Source organism: Archocentrus centrarchus, chromosome 14 (genome assembly GCF_007364275.1).
Source record: "Archocentrus centrarchus isolate MPI-CPG fArcCen1 chromosome 14, fArcCen1, whole genome shotgun sequence".
Lineage (NCBI taxonomy): Eukaryota > Metazoa > Chordata > Actinopteri > Cichliformes > Cichlidae > Archocentrus > Archocentrus centrarchus.
Genome location: NC_044359.1, coordinates 23,091,419 through 23,113,936, shown reverse-complemented (window position 1 = coordinate 23,113,936; position 22,518 = coordinate 23,091,419). Strand labels below are relative to the sequence as shown.

General features: G+C 39.0%; 1 protein-coding gene across 2 annotated transcripts in view; it reads left to right on the top strand.

Moving 5' to 3' along the window:
• LOC115791776 (cell adhesion molecule 2-like) overlaps positions 1–22,518 on the top strand; it is a 224,573-nt gene that overhangs the window by 130,144 nt on the left and 71,911 nt on the right. The window lies entirely within an intron of this gene.

The following is a 22,518-nucleotide window of genomic DNA, read 5'->3' as shown; positions in this document are numbered from 1 at the left end:
ATCAAACCCTGGCTGCACCACAAGTCAGCACAAGTTTGCACTTTGCTCCATTTTATCCACTTAAACCACTTAAAAGAAATACAATAGAATAAATGTAGAATTTAGATGAGTCCTTGATGCATATAGTGGAATAGATAGATACAGTTCTTTTTTTTTCTGATATGGTAAGAGATTTAGTGGGTGTAGTGTGAAATTTTGCACATAAGGTGTGAAACTTTGTAATTCAGTTCTCGAAACAATAAACTGAAGTATAACTTTTATTAGATACTGAAAACAGTGGTGAAGTTTGACAAACTCACACCTAACAATCCAAAAGCGACTCCATTGTGCTTTAGCAATAACCTTGTCATTTTCATGAGGGCTGATTTGCTACAGTTGACAGGTGGGATTGTACCAACTGAGTGCTTGCCTCAGAGGATGGAAACATATTCATTGACTAAACCTCTGTGGATTTATTTTAGATTTTATATATGCAGTGGCCTTTTTCTAGTGTTACCAACTGACAATCACGGGTTGCCACCCATCTATGAGAGCATGGCTATGTGTCAGGTAACTGACATTTGAATGGTCTACTCACTCACTGTGTGGTGTTGAGGTGTCAACACCTTTGTCTGGACTTGACAGAAAGTCAGCTCTGATGGATATGACATTGCAGCTCCTTGACATTATTGCTCCCATTGAGAGGTCTGTAGGAGGCCACACCTACAGGATACAGAATTCTTCTCTCTTCCTCAGTTTCACATACACACTCTCAGACACATATGCGCGTGCATTCACATGCACACTTGCATGATGTGACCATACAGCACAGGCTCAAAGCCAAATCACATAATCCTTCAATGATCCATCAAGTGTTTGAGCAGCCATTGTGTCCTGACCATTAACTGGGCAAGGAGAGCATCTTTGAGATGGTAATGTTGCCGCTGTCATTTAGCACATGGCCAAGACAAAATGCCAACTGCTAATCAGCCATGTGTGTTAGAGGAAGAGAGAGCAAAAGCGAGAGAGGACCATTAAGGCTTTTCATAAATTCACATAGGCATTCTGCCTCATTATTTGCGTGGAAAACCTATCACAATCCAGCCCCGGCCAATAATTGGGTTTTTGTTGGGAATCTTGTGGAATTCAGTGAATGCTCAGTATTTATATAAACTTTCCATCGTGCATGAACAATGCCGGCCATTTGGCAAGAAGTGGAACACAATTAGTGGGTGACTCCTGACAAAAGTTCCAGCCAAAGGTACAGCTACAAAGGCAGCTTGTTTGTATCAACATTTTTGACCATAGTTTAAACTCTAATCATATTATCTTAACTCGTTTTGTTGGTGGGAAGTAAGTAAGCTTGTACTATCCGGCATAAAAGTGGGGTCTGAGGAAATGAAATGTTTATTTAACAGTTAAACATACACAGATTGTTTATTTATTTATTTATTGTAATGTAGCTTTGTAATAGAAGGCATGCAGCATATGAGATATGGTAACAACCTTTTTTCTTTGAGAGGTTTTAAAATTTTGGACAATAAAATAATTTCCTGTTGTTGTTCCAATACTTGCTACTAAAAATCATAGCCAGAAAACATTATTTGTGAAACAATATGCAGTAGCTACACCCACTTTACTTAGAGCAACACGTGCATGCCCACACAAATGTGCAGCATGGTGCACTGGGATGTTTGGGTGCATTGTGTGGTACACTGTGATGTTGGGGGCGGACATTTAACAGATGGTGCCAGCTACCTCCCAGGATAGTAATGTTCAATTGTCTGTGTCCAATTTACACCTTTGAAATGGGTGAGAAAGACAGAAAGAGAGGACAGTGAGAGAAATGGTACAAATGAAAGAGGGTTAGAGAGGAAACATGGTGTACTCTGTTATTTTTATTATTTTTAACTTTTTAAATTATCAGTTGGATTATGTTCCCTCGTCTCCAGAGCCAAATACACTTTAGCGTGGCTGTGCCCACATTCGTCTTCTCCCACTGCCCCCCCTAGTTACACAGCTCCTGTGGGCTCGTGCCTGTGGAGCGTTATAATAAGAGCATGTTGAGGTCAACTTTAATTTGATAGGGAAAAAAGCAAACAAGTCACCATTTTATTTATTTATTTAGTTCAATTGCCGCATTCGGAAGGAATTAGTTCCAGTTCAATTTGTTCAAAATGACCCAGATGAGTTCAAATTTGTCCTTGGTAATTGAACACAGTTTTTCTTTTGTTCTTCTGTAAATATAAGCTGAGCCATGAAATGGAATTATTCATAGCTCCCAGCTTTGGTTGGAAGGTAATGGGTGAAGCAAGGTGTGTCAGTACCTGGATTTTTTTTTTCTTATTAAGGTTGGGACTTTTAATCATCTATTTTTTTTTTTTTACCCATACAGCGTCTAACAAATGAATAAAAAGTAATGTATCTAATGCCTGACTGAGTCAGAGAATATTAGAGAGAGAGAGTAAAATGCCATTTCCCAAATACATTTAAAACAGGTTTAAAATTATAAATTTAAATATCTGTGACATGTTGGCTGGTTAACAGATATGTGGAACTGGTAAAAGCAAGAGAATTGGCAAAAAGTAGACGCTTTAGTCACGACTTTAATCACGTCAGAGAAGCAGCTTCCACAATCATACTGTGTTCATATGGAAATTTGTGCAGTTTTGCATCCTGAAAATATATCTATTCTGAAGATAAGCTCATTGTAGAAATAAAGTTTTTCAGGTGTCATGTAGATTGCCCTGCTTGGGGTTTAACTCCTCTGAGGATCCTGTGTCGCAGCGCTGCTCCGTTTACTACAGTAGCTTCATTAAAAAACTCTACTGCATTTCTCTGTCTCTCTCTTATGTGTGCTGATACATCTCATGTGTGCTTGCTCTGTCTTTGATTAATGTGAATCCACATCACCCACACTCACTCACTTGAGTTTTTCTTTAGAAACACTGGATGGATAATGGAAGCCATTGAAGTGTAATAAAAGCTGTGTACAATACACACACAGTCAAGGTTAGCCATTTTTACCTTTGTTTCCCTTCCACTGTCCTTTCCTGTTCCACTCTACTCCTTGAGCTCCTTTTTTCCAGTGACCTGCCCACAAATAGAAGATACATGGTGTATTTTTTACTATTTTTAGAGGGGGAAAAGACACTTAAAACCATTAAGGTCTAGACCTCTGGATGTAGAAATAAAAAAGAGGCAACTGGAATACAAAAGCAAGAAAGCTGAAGTCACAGGCTTGAAATATATCTTAGAGTGTCTTTTTTTCCTTCCTTTCTTTTATCCTGTCTTTAGTCTCCAGTAGGCTTTTTCCCACTGATTATTGCCGTCATTAGAACAGACTATTTGCACTGCTGCACTGCACCAGTACGCACACACTGACATCCGCTTTTGAACATGCAATGGTGTGCAAAGCATTTGGTTTGAACTCACAAAATATTAACAGTCGCACACGTGTGCACACACAGACTTTACATGCAACATTCATTAGGTGTGCATAGCCCTGCAGGACCAAAGCTTTCAGTCTCTCTTGTTAAGAATCTATTCTCTTCTCAACCTGCTGGAAAGCAACTGTAACACAATGCCCTAAATGGAATGGGATATAAAGGTGATGGTTTGAAAATATGAGGTAACAGCCTGGGTATGACTGAAGCATTAACAATCACAGGGAGCTTGTGCTGTTTGATGCCAAATGGTCCCTTGAGGGTGAGGCTCACAGGTCAGCTCCCTACAGAGACGCAGTGAGCACTTTGCCAATTTACCATCATTCTACCCTTTGTAAGGCAACACAGCACAAACATGCCTTTGTTCACTGACCTTTGAATAATTCAGCTTGAGCAAAATGCTATGACACATTTTTGATCAAAGTCTCTATCAAGGGGAGGAGGCATTTTCCAGACGCTATGTGTTCCTCTCCACTGAGGATAAAAGCTTCACTCCACAACACAATCACTAACAGTAAGGATAAAACGACAAAATAGAAGATCCCTCAGAAATGTGGGACAGTCCATTTGTTTAAAATAATGAGAGCACCTGATGTTGTATAAAGCATTATTCCCACCTAACTCCTTATCCTCTAGGGATTTCACCTCTGCAGGAGGTAAAAAATTGAAGCTTGAATTATCTGGAAGTTTTCCATGGAAATTTCCTGTCCCCTCAACCTCTGATAAATGGCTGCAGATTACAGGTTGGTGACCAGGCATACAAATCCAGCACAAAGCTTTGTCTGGAGGAAGTCATTCGTTACCCCGAAGGCATCGATCACAATATAACCTCAACTTCTAAACAATTCATTTGAAGAAGCAGAGGAAACAGAAAGCACCTCCTGAGTTATAGGCTATACCTGGACTCTCCATCATCTAATGACAATACCTGTTTGACAGACTGTGTTTTTCTATGTATGCAAACACATGTATGCATTTAGGTGTGTCCATCATCCTGTACCAATATGTGTTTGACTTTTCTTGTTCCTGAGATTCATGATTTTGGTACCCCGTCGGCATTTTGTGGAAACTGAAATGTGCTTCTTGAGTCCAGGGAGAATTTCTTTAAGGCTTTAAATGGCAAAACTAATGGGCTGTCTGTGGGAGTGGGTGGTGGTGGGGTGTTTGCAAACACGTTGCGATATTTGTTTTTGTTTTTTTGGGTTTTTTTTTTTTGGGGGGGGGGGGGGGGGGTTGTATTCAAAACTGGTCCTGGTCAAATCTTTTTTACACCATCTGCTGTTGGGATTGTCTGTATAGCATTAGACAAACTCCTGTGTTACCCAAGAAAAATGACTGCTACTGCATTTATACTGTACCAGCTGGTTATGTTCAAAATGACGGATCAACATGTATAAATCACACAATAGTCCTGCCATTCTTAGACGTTCCCACGGAGCACCGTACATGGATAGTGAGAGTTACAGTTTTTAGAGATCGTCTGAACCCTTTGGCTTTTCCCTGACGAGCATTAACAAAACATGTAGATTCTCGGTAGAGTTAACTTCACTCATCCCATCTTTTTTTCTTACTGGCAACGCATTCATTTATTGGAATATGCAGTTGTAATTACAGTCAGATCTATCCGGGCCTTAATGGTGAGGCAATGATTGCTAGCTGCTGGCTGTTAATTGCAGTTACAGTGTAAGTCTAAAGTGAGGTAGGCAGATGTCCTTTGTTACAGTATACAGTATGTTGCACTCTGTGCACTTGCATCTCATAAAAGACTCTTTAACATCACAGAGACAGATACTGTCAGTTATGTATATGATTTTTTTTTTTTTTTTTGCCTCAGAGGCATGTGTTTGTTTCCACATTATTATTCTCAGTTTCTGCCTTGTTGTTACCCAGTTACATAAATTTCAATGTAATATCATTCATCTATAACCACTGTTGATTAAAGGTAATTACTTTGGTATTGTTTTGGTAATTGACTGGTAACAATTTGCTATCTCTATATTATTGACTTGTTGTTTCCACCTTATTATGCTAGTATTACTAATATTACTGAGCTGTAATAGAACATGCTACCAGTTTGTCTTTTTGGGAGATGGGAAAACAAAAAGAAAATCACTGAGCCTTTGTTAAATATGTGTCCAAGTCCCAGATTATTTAGTGATGAGTGGCATCAAAAGTATAATTGACGCTGTGCACAATGTATAGTGTTTGTTTTTAGCCATGCTTCAATGATATATCAAACTACCCCAACCAGGGGTAGTAGAGGTTTCTGTACAATATAAAATGCTTGATGTTTCTGAGTCGTTCTGGAGGCAGAGCATTATATTTATGTAGTGAGTATGCATCATCAGAATAAAACCTTTTGACATATGCAGCGTGTTTTCTAGAATCACATGTATTCTATGTGTGCTGTGTGCATGTGAAGGCCCAAGAATGCATGCAGTTGTAGTGAGCAGTGAATATGCATTGTTTTTGTGTTCCTGTGCATACTGTGACCTTTCCTATAGAACAGCTGTGAAGTCAAGTGACAACGGAGCCGCAAACCAAAATGTCCTGACATTAAAAGCACGATGCCATTGCCACTGAATCCTCTTCCACAGTGCATGCATTTTTTTTAAAAACAACTAAAGTTCTGTACTGCTTTTTTTGGTCTCACCTTCAGCGCGACATTCGAGACTGAAAAAAGGTGAACACAGATTACGTCTCTCAATGTGTTGAATTTCTCCGATAAAACTTGATCTAAATTAATATTTGTTCAGTGATGAATCAGAATATCTGTCAGCCAAATGTGTGGCAGATGCATACAAAATCTTTTTAACAAAAAATCAGTTTTAACATAGTTGTTGTGAACAAATGGCTTGCCGCCACCATAAAGATCAATGCTCTTAACTCTGTATGTGGAAATTTGCAGTTGAATAAGCTTATTAATGATCTATTGGAAGTGTGTGTGTGTGTGTGTGTGTGTGTGTGTGTGTGTGTGTGTGTGTGTGTGTGTGTGTGTGTGTGTGTGTGTGTGTGTGTGTGTGTGTGTGTGTGTGTGTAATGCCTTTTCTTTTTTTCATGTACAATGCCTGTATATGCCCCATTGCTTCTACTTCAGAGAGTATCAGTATCATAAAATCATTACTGCTTTCTGTGTCAGTGATGCATGTACTTAAATAAGAAACATCAGGTTGATTCCTGTTTTAAAACTGATTTAACAATGATCTGAAAGGCACAAATTAAACAGTGTAAATAAAAGTAGCTTGACTATAGACATTGAAATCAGTGTGTGAATCAATCATGTATGTGTACCTGTGCCATGCCTTGCAACCCTTCTTCTGAGTAACATAGCATATGGTGTTGCACTTGGCAGATTAAAAAAGAAATGTAATTATCTGACTTCAAGCACCTTCTGCCCATTTATCTTACTGTTGCATCTTTTTTTAAACTATTTGGGTGGTTATTTGCCCATGTATTAGTGTAAATTAGCTAACTAAAGCCAGTCACATCACTAAAACTAACAGGTGGTGTGATTAGGCGAAATCATAAATTTAATAGGGGAGACAAACATTGTGCTGCTTCACTCAACTTGTTGTCTCACTGCTCTCAAAAACCAGCATCAAATCCCTACTATATACAGCACTATGCAAGGATCTTGAGCCATGCTTCATTTCTTTATACACTATATTGCCAAAAGTATTTGCTTGTCTGCCTTCACATCCATATGAACTTGAGTGACATCGCATTCTTAATTCATAGGGTTTAATATGATGTCAGCCCACCCTTTGCAGCTATGACATCTTCAACTCTTCTGGAAAGGCTTTCCACAAGGTTTAGGAGTGTTTATGGGAATTTTTGACCATTCTTCAAAAATGCACAAGTGCACTTGTGAGGTCAGACACTGATGTTGGATGAGAAGGCCTGGCTTGCAGGCTACACTCTAATTTATCCCAAAGCTGTTGAGGTTGAGGTTAGCACTCTGTGCAAGCCAGTCAAGTTCTTCCACACCAAACAAGCTCATCCATGTATTTATGGTCCTTGATTTGTTCACTGGTGTGCAGTCATGTTGGAACAGGAACAGGCCGTCCCCAAACTATTGGGAGCATGCAGTTGTCCAAAATGTCTTGGTATGCTGAAGCATTAAGAGTTAATTTCACTGGAACTAAGGGGCCAAGCCCCAATCCACCCCACCCACCCCCACCACCAAACTTTAAACTTGGCACAATGCAGTCAGGCAGGTACCGTTCTCCTGGGAACCACCAAACCCAGACTCATCCATCAGATTGCCACACAGAGAAGTGAGATTCATCACTCCAGAGAACACGTCTCCACTGCTCTAGAGTCCAGTGACAGTGTGCTTTACACCACTGCATCTGAAGCTTTGCATTGAGTTTGGTGATGTAAGACTTGGATGCAGCTGCTCAGCCATGGAAATCCATTCCATGAAGCTCTCTGTGCACTGCTCTAGAGCTAATCTGAAGGCCACATGAAGTTTGGAGGTCTATGATTGACTCTGCAGAAAGTTGGTGACCTCTGTGCACTATGCACCTCAGCATCTGCTGACCCCACTATGTGATTTTAAGTGGCCTACCACTTCGTGTCTGAGTTGCTGTCATTCCCAATCGCTTTGTTATAATATGACTAAATGTTGACTGTGAAATATTTAGTATCGAGGAAATTTCATGACTCGACTTGTTGCACAGGTGGCCTCCTATCACGGTGCCACACTGGAATTCACTCAGCTCCTGAGAGCGACCCATTCTTTCACAAATCTTTGTGAACACCTGAATTTAATAATTTGGATGGGTGAGTGAATACTTTTGGCAATATAGTGTATTTGACTTTTAAGTAGCCAGACTTTCTTGTAATTTTTAAAAAGTGGTTTTACGCATTACTTCTCCAGGCTTTGTGATGCTCTTTCAAAGTTTTTCTTTGGACATTGTCTGCCTTTTCTCTCATTTTCAGTCCAGTGCTTGTGCCTGACCATTTTGTTACATAGTAACACTGACCTGTGACTCATTCAAGGATAAAAAAGCACTTAACTTGAGCAATGAACCAGTGTTGTATCTACATATAACAGACAACTTAGCAAAGAAACAGTTTTTAAATTATATTTTTAGGCACTTTGTTACTAGCAGCCTGAAAATCGTCAAAGACAACAGAGTCTGACTGGCATAAAATTGTATTTTTGCAACAATTAGGTTGCAAAACTTGACATATTTCAGCATGCTGTGCAGTGTGTCCTTAAAAAATCTGAGGAAACTGGACAAGTTAAGAACAAAAAAAAAAAAAGAAATATGTGGCATGCCTAAAAAACTATCTACAACAGATGAACAGTATCTGAAAGTCATGTCCTTAAGACAGGAAATAATCCAGCAAAGCCCTGACACAGGACTTGAGAAAATTATTTCAAAATATATTTTGAAATAACTATAAGCTATACTGTGCATACAAGAGTTGGTTACAGTACTGTGCTGCCAAACAGAATGTACGCTACTAAACAGAAGCTCTTGGGGCCAGATTGCCTGGTGTCATTCACACATGGTCTGGTGATGGTGATTCATAAGATTTTGTTGCCATTTCAGAAAAAAAAAAATCTGGAAGGTATTCACTCTGAGACCATAAAAACACAGCTATAGACCATCATCTAAACATGGAACAAGTATTATGAAGAGCATGTACGTGTCATCAACACGTGTACCTCATGTGGCCGTCTTCGTGTGTGTTTTATGAGCAGATGATTCAACCGCAGACAGGGTATGTATTTGTAATTGTGTTAAGGAGTGGAAATCAAATATGCTAGATTAAATGACAAAACAAACAGATGTGTGTCTCTCTGTAATGGGAGAAAACATGGGTGTGGTAGACAGATCTAATAAAGCAGGCAGTATGGTGGCAATAAGCTGAGTTAAGCAACCTTGATTCCATCTATTAACACTGTTTACCATATCCTTTATTACAAAGAGATGAATTGCAGCCCTTAGCTAAAGCAGTGCTAAATCAAATAGGATTTAAATACATTTGCTGCTAACTCAAATTAAATTCAAATACATTCAGTTGATCTCTATCTTGAAGCTGATTATTTGCTTTAAATAAAAAAAACAGTCATAAATGTGTGTGTGTAGGCCAATTTATGAATATGTCACATTGTACATGTTTTTTATGCTCTCGTGAGTATGTGACGATTGATAGTTCTATGTACTGTACAGCCAAGTCATAAGGTGACAAAGAGTGTGTTAAGGTTTTACAGCAATCTGCTCACCGGTGGAATATTGGTTGGATTCCAGAGGGCCGGGAGTACATCAGACATATGGCAAAACAGCTGCTGCTGTACGAAAGATAAGCTAAACTCTCCATCATGCCATGTGACACCTCAGAGAGCCTCACTGCACACATCGATCTCCATAGGCTTTTTACTGCTTGTCAAACTCTGAATATATCTGCCACTGTGAGAAAGGTAGCCTGAGGGGGTAGGAAATGTAGAAAGGCAGAGTAAGATGCAGGCATGGAAAGGGTTAATCAGGAGGCTGAATGATTTGAAAAGAGAGGCGATACAAACTCCTGAATGTGCACAAGTTAAAGAAAGATGAATGTAGATGGAAAAGAGGGGGGAAAACAGGAAAGATGTTGCAATAAAAAACACGTCAATCCCAGGAGACTTATACCCTGAGGGAATACTGTGATCACATGCGCATGTACATGTCTGCATGTGTGTCACGGTAGGTGGTTTCACTATGAACTATCACACAGTTTATTCATGACAGCTCCCTGCTGATGGGTGCAGAGACACCGAACAACATGCTTGCAACTCAGTGCTTTTCTGTGTCACCAACATGCAGTCGCTCATTTTTCATTTTCTTAGATGAAATGTGATTATTTGCACGTTACTTAGATCAAAAGCTACATGCCCGCATTAGAAAACAGTTGGAACGAACGACTGCATGCATGTGCATCTTTTTCTTCATATTACAGTTATATCTAGTATTTAAAAAAAAAAAAAAAAAACAACCAAATGTCTTAAAAGATGAAATGTATTATTAACTTTTCTGATGTTATATAACGTGTATCCAAGAGGCATGAAGTTTATTTAATGTAGATTACTTTCACCCAGCAGGACAAGTCCCGTTTTTGCTAGACACTATTATTTGTGCACGCAAGATGCCATGAAATGAAGTTAAAGCTGAAGTGACATGGGTGGCAGACAAGTTCCAAATTAAAGCAGTTGAGACTCAATACAGACAGTGTTATTATCTTATGGCTATCACGCCTAGTTACACAGACAGGCAGAGACACAGAAGCATTCTAGGGTTCTAACAAGTCTGTAACTGAAACCAAACACTAATTCAGACAAACTGGGAGGATTACGTGATAGAAACACATCAGAAGGATAATGTGACAAAATAAGGGAAGCGTTGTTTAATTGCTGCAGCTAACTGCTTGGATACCACTGCTATGTTAGCTGAGCTTTGTGGTGAGAAATACTTTTAACGAGTGTCTGTTTAAGGATTTTTTTTATTAAGAGCTTGTTTTGTGTTGGGGTAAACAGCATGTGTGTATACATAAGTAATAGCAGCTGCATTATTTAATGGTTTTCTAATTAGATCATGTTCATTATGTTAGTACCCATGTAGATCCCTGGTGTGGCTAGAGCATGCTAATCTGGTGAAATCTGTATTTTTGTTTTAATGTTAGACATAAGGTGATCTTAAATACTTGATAATAAGGCAGTTTATTTTTCAAGCGCAGTCTAACCATCATTGGGTGATCATTAACACACACCCCCATCCCAAAAAGAAAGGATTTGTAGAATTATAGATATCCAAAAGATCTGAACTACTTGTGATATGTACAGTAAATATCCATACACATCCATAAAAGGGACTTAAGTTAAGATAAGATAAAACTTTAATGATCCCACAACGGGCATTACAGCAGCTCAATACAGAGAAAAATGAAAAGGATGAGTAAAAACAAATGAACTAAAATAGAATAGAATAGAAAAATTATACACATATACATAAGCACTATATACATCAAATATATATCAATGTCAATACACACATGTACACACACTACAAAACACTATATACAGATATCAAAACATTATATACATTTGTAGCCGGTAAGGCACACAGCATACACGGTATGCATTATATGGGTGAGTGTAATAAATAAAATGTTTATGGACTGTAAGGATAAAGTGATGGCAGAGGAGGTAAAGTGTCCAAGGGACTCAAGACATTATGATGCGTTATTCAGTCTAACTGCTGTTGGGATGAATGACCTGCAACATAATACCTTGTACCTATCACCTTGTAGCTAATACCTTCCTGATTTGTAAGATTATTGTTTTTTCCATTTCTTATATGTCAGCAAACACAATGCTTTACTGTCATTTATAGTTGCTTCAGTCTCTTGCTTCAAAGTTGATGTTAATTTAACTTGTAACCTCCCCATTTCTCACCACTAACAATTGTTTTGACTGTCACCAAATTTTATTGACAATCCATTAACTCTGGTTGCTACATCACTGATTATGCCCTTTTTAAGTCTAATATCAAGTGTTGCTGTAGCCTTGGTTTGGCCCACCAACTAAAGTTGTTGGTATAGAAATACATAGAGTGGTGTGTTGATGTGCTGAAGTGAAATCTCTCCTGAACATGAGACAATGGAAAAAGAAGAGCTTTTGTTTGTACATTATACACAAACAACCTAACTTAATCCAGTTCAGGTGTTATTTCGTTATATCTCTCCAGTGAATTCTCTCCAATCAGTATGAAGTATTGTGTGCATGTAATAGGTGGCCATTGTGTAATCATCTGGGGATACTATGCTCACTACATGGTAAAATGGGGGAATGAGAGAACGGGATGAAAAGTGTTTTATGCAATTTCAGTTTGACTTACAGAACTGTTGTGTTGGTTGCCTGGTAACTGTAAAACTGAGACGCGAGTGCAGAGTTTCTAGTGAACAAGTATCCCTCCATTTCTTAGTGGCTCGTCTTCCATGTCTCCCTATCAGCTGTATACACTTTATATTCTGCCTTTGTTATGAGTGAAAGGTTGTAAAAACCCGCATTTTCTTTTTTTCACCTTTTGTCTGCTTTTTTTTTTCACAGATTTTGACTTAGAAAGATCACAGACACAGAGTTGTGACAGGGAACTCATACTTTGGCAGTAGGGATGAAAGGCAGGGATAGAGCGGGGTCAGACACGGCTAAGGGAATATTTCACAAACCCATCAGTCTTATGTAGAAAGCAGTGCTGTTAGACATGTGACATCCACTGCCCATTTGTCTGTTGGGTCCTCTCCCTCTTGACCAGTGACACAACAACAAGGTGTGAAAATTTCAAGTGTCTGTGTGTGTGTGTGTGTGTGTGTGTGTGTGCATGTGTGCATGTGTAAAAAAGGAACATGCCACGTGGTCACAAATCTCTTGCCCAATGAAAATGTTATGTACTATATGCTATAGTTGAGCTTTTTGTTACATTCGCTTTTATATTCTCACTTCCACATGCTATCTTGCATCTTAGCAAGTTGTGAAGTAGTACTAACAAAGCATAATCATCTCTGTCAGACACTGAAAATTGGCTATCAGGATTTAATGGCCCTCAAATATAAACAAAACAAAATCTATGTGACAGTCAAGAGAGTGTACGGACTGTTTAGCAGCTGGTTTGTATCTCCAGGCCTGCATTCAAGGATTACTTTTTGCTCCCTTTCTGACAGTGAATTTAAAATTCTGTATTAAATTTCCATATTTGTCGTTGACAGAGAGAGCGGTTTATTAATCTCTAATCGAAAAGAAACCACAATAATTTTCATAACCTGCAGACTCGGCACCTGCAGTGAGATTCTCTTTGTTCTCCCTCTCCCTCATTCTTTTTCAGGCCCTGTCTCTTAGAGCTGTACACGTTTTCAGGCTCACTGGAGGCATTCCAATAGATCCATCAATTTGGCAAAGCAGTGTGTGTGAAGCATAAGAGTCATTCCCTCAGGATACACACGCAAATACACAGACACACACACACACACACACACTAATAGACAATCTATGTTGTTTATTTGCCTCTCCTCTGTGTTTTTAACCGCAGGATGTCTCAGAGGTGATGCTCATGTGCTGGTTAGGTCCTTTATGTTGTGGTTCCATTTGTTTTTATACATGGGTATGCTGGCCTGTACTGAATATGCTGCTAAATGAATACTCCCATATCATGCCATACTCGCTTCTAGACACCATCCCTGTATGTCCTTCTCTTCACTGATTACAGTGCTGTCAGTCACAGGATAATATGATGGTGCACCAGCGTCAGAATGCGTCGCTGTATTCTCACACAAACACACAAATCTTTGCTTTCTATATGTCGTTCGTTAGAAAGGGGTCACGCAGGCGTCAAACTGAAACAAAATCTTTATTTTCAACATGAAGTCAAATGAAGCACCACAACACAAATCAACAACATGATATCTACAGTATGCCCAAACCCATATAGATCTTGCAAGCTCATTAAAAAACAACAAGCACTCTTGCGTGATCCAGATGATGTGACTTGGCTAATTAAAAGGTGTCACACTCTAAGGTCTCAATTTGCTGATGAGCTAAATCAGGACGTTCTCTTTCAGGGTTGAATGATCTGTGCGGGTGCAGGTTCAGCACTTGTGATTGACGTTCAAGATAAAGACATTGTTGTTTCTGCACATATGCGACAGATGCAGACACGCTGTTCTTCCTACAGTTATCTAATCAGTTGTTCTGTCTTCTTTCTTTCTTCTTTTTTCCTCTGTATTCTGACAACTGCCTCTCTTGCTGTCCGTCCAACCCCACTTGTCTACTTGGGGACTTCAGTGATGGCTTCAAAAGGCAAAGTTCGAGGTGAGTGGTGGCTGCTGCTGCTGCTTTTCCTGCTGTGCCTCAAACTCAACCTGACAAACCAATATCAGAAGAGAGACTTAACTTTAAAAAAAAAAAGACTGATATTTTAGTTTTTTAGTTGTATAATTTTTTTTTGTGTAGTTGTTCTCTGACTTTTTTGAGAATAGTCATTTGTGTAAAGGGCAGATTTCAGATTTCTAATACACTATTTTGGCATAGTGGGATTTATTGTGACCCAAACAATAAAAAATAGTGTGGGAAAAATGATTTACTTGAGAATAAGATTAGACTCTTTCAATCTATATTTTTAAATTTGTAAATTAAAACTAGTAAATCATTTAGGTATGTAAACACTGAAAAGGACAGCCCAAGGTCATACAATTATTAATCAGGTATTTATTTGAGTGATAATGTCCTTTGCCATTGCTTTATTGGAAAGGTAGCAGTAAATTAAAGAGATCAAAATCTTCTCCATCATCTTCTCTGTCTGCAGTATGGCAGTGAGAACGGATTATAGATCAAAAAGTGACTCAGGGAGGAGAAGCAATGTGTTTATTTGAGAGCAGATAACCTGATTTCATTCTGTGTGCCTCAGCAGATATGTTTCTCAAACACTGAGAATTTATTCAACCGTGATTATAATCCCTTTCTGTTTAGTTACCATCTTTGGCTAATGATTACAGACGCACAAAAACAGTCACTTTCTGAGCAGAGATGTGATCATAAGTCAGATGAGATGATGGGTGTCAGCTAAGGTTGGCATACCTAATAAAAATATTCAAACTGTATCAAAGCATATTTGGCAAAAATGCAGCCTTTTCTTTCTTTTTTTTATTTTGTAGATTTGATGCAGTGCTATAAATATGTTTCTTCAGCAATCACAATCTGAGGCTAATTTTGAAATTAAAGTGACAGAACTTTAAAGTATATCTGACTGTGCAACGCTTTTATATAACTCAGGTGATTATGATGAGATCACAGTGGAGCTCAGTCCCAAATTCATCCTGCAGCATGAAGGGACAATAATATGGCAGTCAGAAATAGAAAGAACAATCTTCAGCAACAAGAAGAACATGGCTCCTGCAGCAGATGGCATAGCCCCCACAGAGCCCTGATCACAACTTTATGGAGTCAGCATGGAATTAAATGAATAAACAGAAGCAATTGAGACAGAAGAGCTGTGGCAAGTGGCTCCTTATTGGTAAATAAAATAGTAAATCAGCTCATGTAAACAGCCTTTATCTTAATCAAGAAGCCTCCTGTAGAAAAACCCTAAAAAGGAAAGTGGATGGATGGATTGTTAATGCTCTTTCCAATTAATTTCTGTGAATATATGTACTCCATCTTTGAAGATACACCAACTTTAATATCCATCCATCCATTCACTTCCGCTTATCCTGCTCAGGGTCGCAGGGGGGCTGGAGCCTGTCCCAGCTGACATAGGGCGAGAGGCAGGGTACACCCTGTACAGGTCGCCAGCCTGTTGCAGAGACAGACAACACCCACACTCACATTCACGCTCTCAGTCACACCTATGGGCAATTTAGTGTAACCCACACAAACACGGGGAGAACATGCAAACTTCACACAGACAGAGGGAGAGACCTGGGACAAGGTGGAATCGAACCCAGGCCTTCCAGATGGTATTCTAACTGTGAAGCAGTATAGAATACCATCTGGGCTAACCAACCACGCGCCATCGTGGTTGGTTAGCCCACCAACTTTAATATGATGTTAAAAAACCATATATTATTTAGTCATAAATTACTATTTACAAAAAAAGAAAAGTAACCCAGTCTTATTACAATTTCAAGTGCAAGAAGTGGCATTTGTTGTTTTTAAAGTTTGCCCATTGTGGAACGGTAGATTTGGTGTAATCCTCGTGTTAAAGCCCTGTCATCTCCTTACCTCCTCCTTCTCCGCCATCCTCAGCTGTAGTGGCAGTAGTCATAGGATCAACATCACATTCCCCCTCAGCACTTCACTACAGTCTTTTCTCATTTTCCTGCTGTGTCTGAATGCATAATGAATTTAGACCACCTCTTTCCTGATCAGCATCCAGCTGCATGTGTTTAACTGTATCATCTCTGTCTCACTCACTGTTGATTCCCGCCTCTCTTTAAAGGCTACCTTAACCTGACTATCATCCTTTTCTATCTTACTGCAACAGTATAGGAAATCCATTGCACTCTTAATAGGGGGAACAGAAGATGTGTAGATCAGAGTCGAGCACATGTCTCCGGCCTGCCTCTCCTACCCTTATAATGAGGCTACTGGTAGGAAAACATAACAAGCCAGATAAGATTCATGCTGATCAGTGGGTGGATAAAGGCTTAGCTCACCTCAAAGCATCGGTTCATCAGTATGTGTGCGACTGAAGGACTGAGTGGATGGTTAAGGGTGCCTTTATTCTTTTGTAAATGTATATATAGTATAGCCAATTACTGCATGCAGCATGAAAGATTAATTCAAAGATGAATTTTTTTTTCCTGTTCCTCTACTTTTTTTCTTTTTTGTATCTTGTGGAAGTTTAAATCACGGTTATATTTCACTGTCAGCAATGCAAATGAGCACGAAAAGGGAAAAAAAAAAAAAAAACACCACAAAAAAAGAACTATATGGCACTTGTATGTGCACAAATGACACAGTTTCTAACTAAATTTAATTGGTGTCTTACAAACTTTGCTGAATTATTTAGAGTGAGTGTTGTATATGCATCACTTACAATGTTACCACACACAGCACCACATATACACTGACTGCCCAAAGAATTGAAGAACAGTGCCCAGTCACTGATAAAGTAATTAATGTTGGTTATTTCAGAAAGGCAATCTAGTTTTGACTGGTGCTGTAGATACTGAGGATGGCAACCGAGACTCCGTTCCCTCTCACAGTAACGCTGCAGTGGATGTTATTTCTATGGAATTACATTTGAGAAAACACTTTCACGAGCACCTGAATTATATTTTGTAGGGAAATAATAATTTCATTTTGAGCAAAGGAACATCTATTTGGTGCTCAAATTTTACAACTATTAGCTGCATACTGTAAGTACACAATCATAACATCTTTTAATAAGTTTCACTCAGTTTTCCTAATTTTCCCTCCCAGCCTCCCAGAGCAGCAATTTTAGCATAGTGGCCAGACTGCATTACTACAACATCTGTATTCATCCAGTGATGCACACTGGCCCAACAGCATTCGTTCAATCAATGGAAAAGGAGCCACTTCGAAACTGAGTGTTAGAAACTCTGCAAAATGCCTCTTCTCGTTATAAGAATGTCTCAATAGGACACAGAAGATGTGCTGTTAGCATCTGTTACTAGATAGCAGGGTCTTGCTTAGTGTGTTGGAGCTGTTTTTGATGGCGCACAGTTTTGTCTTATAACTGCAGTGTAGCTGTAGTCTATATAACACAAAATGCTAATATCAGTCAGTTTCTTTCAATTTTTTGTCTTATATATATTCAAAAGATAATCTTGGTCCAAGCTTTTAGAACCAGAAAACTGTGAAGTTTAGTGATTTTTGTTCCAGGCAACAAGTTGAGGCCTATTTTCACTCTGCTTTTCTTAACATTTGGTAAACTGATACAACCCAAAGTCAGAGGTAGTTCGTGTTTGCAACCTACTCATGATGTACAGTTACTTGTTGACTTTGACAATGAAGAAAAAATTGAACTCTGAAAACTTCAGGCAAGTTTTTATAAGGATTATTGTAAGGGTATTTGTAATGATTTGTTTATGCATACATACTGTAGGTGAAATACTGCCGGGGGACTGGATCCGGCCTGCAGACCATCTCAATCCAGCCCTTGAAATCCTAAAAGGAAAACCAATAAAAGCTGTAACTTCAACAGTGTGCGTGTGCATGCCACTGAAGGTGCACCCACATTTTCTCAAATACATGAATAGATCATACCAAATACACTTTGACAATAAATTGTAAATATTAGCTGTCTCTGCACTGAGTTTCTCATCATCTCAACTCCACCACCTTGTTGTTTGTGATGGCACTCTTCATTCTGTTCCCCAGCCTCAGTGAGCAACCAGAATAGCAGCACATGAACCAGTTCTCAACCAGCTGCAGGTTATGGCTAGAGTGCTTCAGCTCACAGAGGGTCTTCAGTGTAGATTAAGGGGTACCATCACCAGCTACAGTCCAAGATGGTGAAATTGGAGTCTGTCAAACTACGGGATTAGTGTCACACATAGACGGAAAAAAGATGGACATAGATGCCATGACGTCACCCTAAAGTCCAGTTTTGAAGCCTCAAGAGAAGCATTTGATCCGTCATCTTGGTTGAACACACCCCACCCCCAAAAAAGGGTTTTAAATCAGAAGGATCTGTCTGTGAAACTATACACTCATTGGCTAATGAACTGTGATGGACAATGAGTTACTCACTGAGCATGCAGTCTTGTATCACAGATGACTGGAAGTCTTTTTGCAACCACAGCTATCACCATCTGATGTCCTTCAGAAGGAATGAAGGTTGTTAGGCACTTTTGCATTGGCTTTGTTTTTCCCAACCTGGGAGCGACGTCCATGTCTATACTGTGTATGGTCTCACAACAGTGACCTGATGAGACTGCAAAAGCAGGAGACAGAAAGGGCTGGTGCTAAGTGGTTAGCAGTGACTGAACTTTCAAAATAATAGTGCTGGGCTTGCCTGCTTTTAAAATGATTGCATCATCTCACATGAATGAAAATGTCAAATAAATTACAAAATACTTGGTCACAGCTAATATACCTGGGATAGCCTGTTGATATAAAATTATTTAATTAATTTTACATTTATTGTGTATGTTCATAATTTGTAGCTGTGAATGTTTGTATTTATCATGCCTACTCAAATTTATGGATTTCAACATCTTTCATCTCTTTATGGGTCATGCTTCTATTTTGTTGTTTATTGTGTGGCCCTTCGCTTACAGTATCACAGTCAGTCTGGCACTCTGAGGATGAATGTTGCCCACCCCTCCTATAAAATCAAATCAAATTGTTATCAGCAAACTCCACCACATTCTTGGTTTCTTGGTCAACATGGTACAAGTAAAGAATCAAAGAGATTCACAGAGAAAGAAAACAGGAACAAAACATTTAATGAAGTCGCTAAAATATTCAAACAGACATAGAAATGAATAAGCAAACAAATACATTTAAAAAATGCCAAACGTATATAACATAAAGCCCTTAAAAACAGACAGAGAAAATCTGAATCTGCTCTGTAGCAAGATTAATAAGGAGCAAGTACACTTGATAAATTGTGTCTTTATTGGTTTTTGAAAGTATCAATCTAGTTTGCTTTCCTAATCTTTTGAGACAGACGGCTTCAAAGTTTAGGGGCATTAACGACAAAAAAACTGCATCCCCAGTTGAAAAATATTGGATGTCTCTGAAAAATATTGGATGTCTTCCAGTTTGGCAGAAGAGGATCTAAGAGTCCAAGGGCTAGATTTACTAACAGTCTGCACCAGCGCAAAACCCTCTTTTGGCATTAAAAAGCTACTGTTGGGATTTACCAAAGAGGCACAGTGTCAGTTTTGCAACTGAAAGGTGTGGATCAAGGATTTTTTGCAGCTGGCTTTATTGCATTTTTTTTTTTGGAAGTTTCCTTCTCAGTGCTTTAAACACACTATAGAGTAGTGTGTATGTGTATTATGCGTGGAACTGCAGTAATGAGTAATATGCTGTCTGATGAGCTTGCCAAGTGGTAGCATGTATAATGAGCAGAGTAATGGACCAAGGCACCTGCCCTGTGCAACACCACAGGAAATGAGAGCAGTCTCTGTGGTATTTATGTGCTCTACTAAATGAAGATGGGATAGTGGTCTGTCACTACTCTAATGTCTGAGTTTGACTTCTTCAAAAGAGGTTTTACTACAGATGAATGCAGATGGAAAGACTCATTGATTGTCAAGACAGTTAATGAATTTCACAAAAAGAAATGGTAATTGCATTAAATTGTGACATTTAAGGTTTTCACCACATCACAGCGCTGAAGATTTCTGAGACAGACACAGGAGAACATTTGCTTATATTTGGAGGTTTTATGCAAGGTAATTATCATTTCCATAAACCAATCAAGTACATTGCATGGGGATGCACTCTTCTCTACCTGCCAAAAATGTTAACTTATCCTCTCAGGAAAGTTTGTTTCACAAGAATTACAGAAACACCATAATGGTAACTTCCATCTGTAGAGAGCCGATCTAACACATGCCAAAGAAAAACAAGGCACCTACTGAGGTAGATGGATACATAACACATTCATCATTTCACATATGTCACACTGTTTCAGAAAAATGAAAGATCACAAATACATATGTAGTGTACAGTACTGTGAAAAATTAATTTGCCACCCCTCATTCTTTTTTCTTTCTTTTCTTTTTTTTTTTTTTGAGCAATAGTTTTCCAGGCTTTCAGTAGATCTTTCAAAGGGTTTTTTTGGACATTGGTTGCTTTTTCACTCATTTCCAGGCCAGTCCTTGTACCTGACCATTTTCAGAGGAATGTTTCTTTGTTAAGCCACTTACACAGTAACACTGTGAATCACTGAAGCATAAAAATGGCATCTAACTCAAATGATGAACCAGTGTTGTGTCTACACAGACAACATACATGTAACAAAGATCCAGTTTTAAGTGGTATCATTAAGCACTACTAGCCTGTCATAAAAACACAGAATTTGGTTCCATTTCTTTTGTGAAATCCATGAAAAATGTCCAAGATAACCCAGTTTGACACTCATGAAATAGTATTTTTGCAAAAACAAGATGATTCCCAAAGAAAAAAAAAAATCTAAGGAAACTGGACAAGTGGAGAACAAAAGAAGTGTGAGACCTAAAAAAAAAAAAAAAAAGGAAAAGGAAAAGAAACTATCTAGGTCAGATGAACAGTATCTCAAACTCATGTCCTTAAAAAAAAGCCAGACCAAGACCTGACACAGGACCTGAGCGATTCAGTTGCAGTTGTCCATGTACTGCATCTCTGCCAAAGCCTCAACAGGAAGGGTGGCTGGGAGGATTCTTAAGGAACTGGTGTTCCAGATCTTGTTAAAACACACAAAAAAAGTACAGTCAGATCTTGATCCTCCATGTAATACCATCTTTAAAATGTTTGATTGGCAACAGCTTAATTTTTCAGCCTGACAATGACAATGAAAGCATACCCGGACAGAAAAACACAAAGTGGAACACTATCAGTCATGAACTGGCCTCTGCAGAGCCTGGACCTCAACATTATTGAAGCAGTGTGGGATCATCTTTACAAAGAACAAAACAAAAAGCAGCCAACATCCAAAGAAGAGGAAGCCTGGAGAACTATTCCTGAAGACTGCTTAAAGAAATTACAAGAAAGCTGCCTCAGAGAGTTCAGGCTGTGTTGAAGAATAAAGGAGGTCACACCAAATATTGACTTTCAAACTTGTTAGAAATGTACAAACTCAGTTTTTTAAGTACTGTATTTACATGCAGCATGGTGGTGTGGTGGTTAGCACTGCTGCCACACAGTAAGAAGGTCCTGGGTTTGAATCCACCATATGGCAGTTTGCATGTTCTCCATGTGGGTTCTCACCAGTTACTCTGGCTTCCTTCCATAGTCCAGAGACATGCAGTCAGAGGGGTTAGTTTAATTGGTGATTCTAAATTGTGTGAATGTTAGCCCTGTAACAGACTGGCAACCTGTACCCTGTAGGCAGGCCTGTGCCCTGCCTCTTGTCCTATGTCAGCAGGGATAGGCTCCAGCCCCCCTGCGATCTTGTATTGGATAAGTGGAAGAAAATCGATGGATGGATGTATTTCCATGTGTGTATGTAAATATTTCATTAAGTCAGTGCACCTATTTTCCTAGCAAAATGCAAAGAAACGGTGTCATGTCACAAGGTGGGTTTACCCTGTAGCAGTTTGGGTTAGGTTAAAGCTTTTGTATGGAACTGTGAAGTTCACTTGTTGAGGCCACAAGCCTGCAGTTTGAAATCCATCAGTATATACAAATGCCAGACTCAAATTAAAATGATTTCCCATCTAAAAATCAATCTATCCATTTTCTGCCTCTTATCTGGTCCAGGTTGCAGGGACACCAATCAAAGCAGAGCTGCCCAGACCTTCCTCTCCCCATCCACTATGACATAATCTGAACTGTTGATTCGTAATCATCAATTGGAGTGATTTCAATCAAAATGAAAAATGTGCGACTATAACTGCAGCTAGTATCAACCCTGTCATTGTGAGTGACTAATAG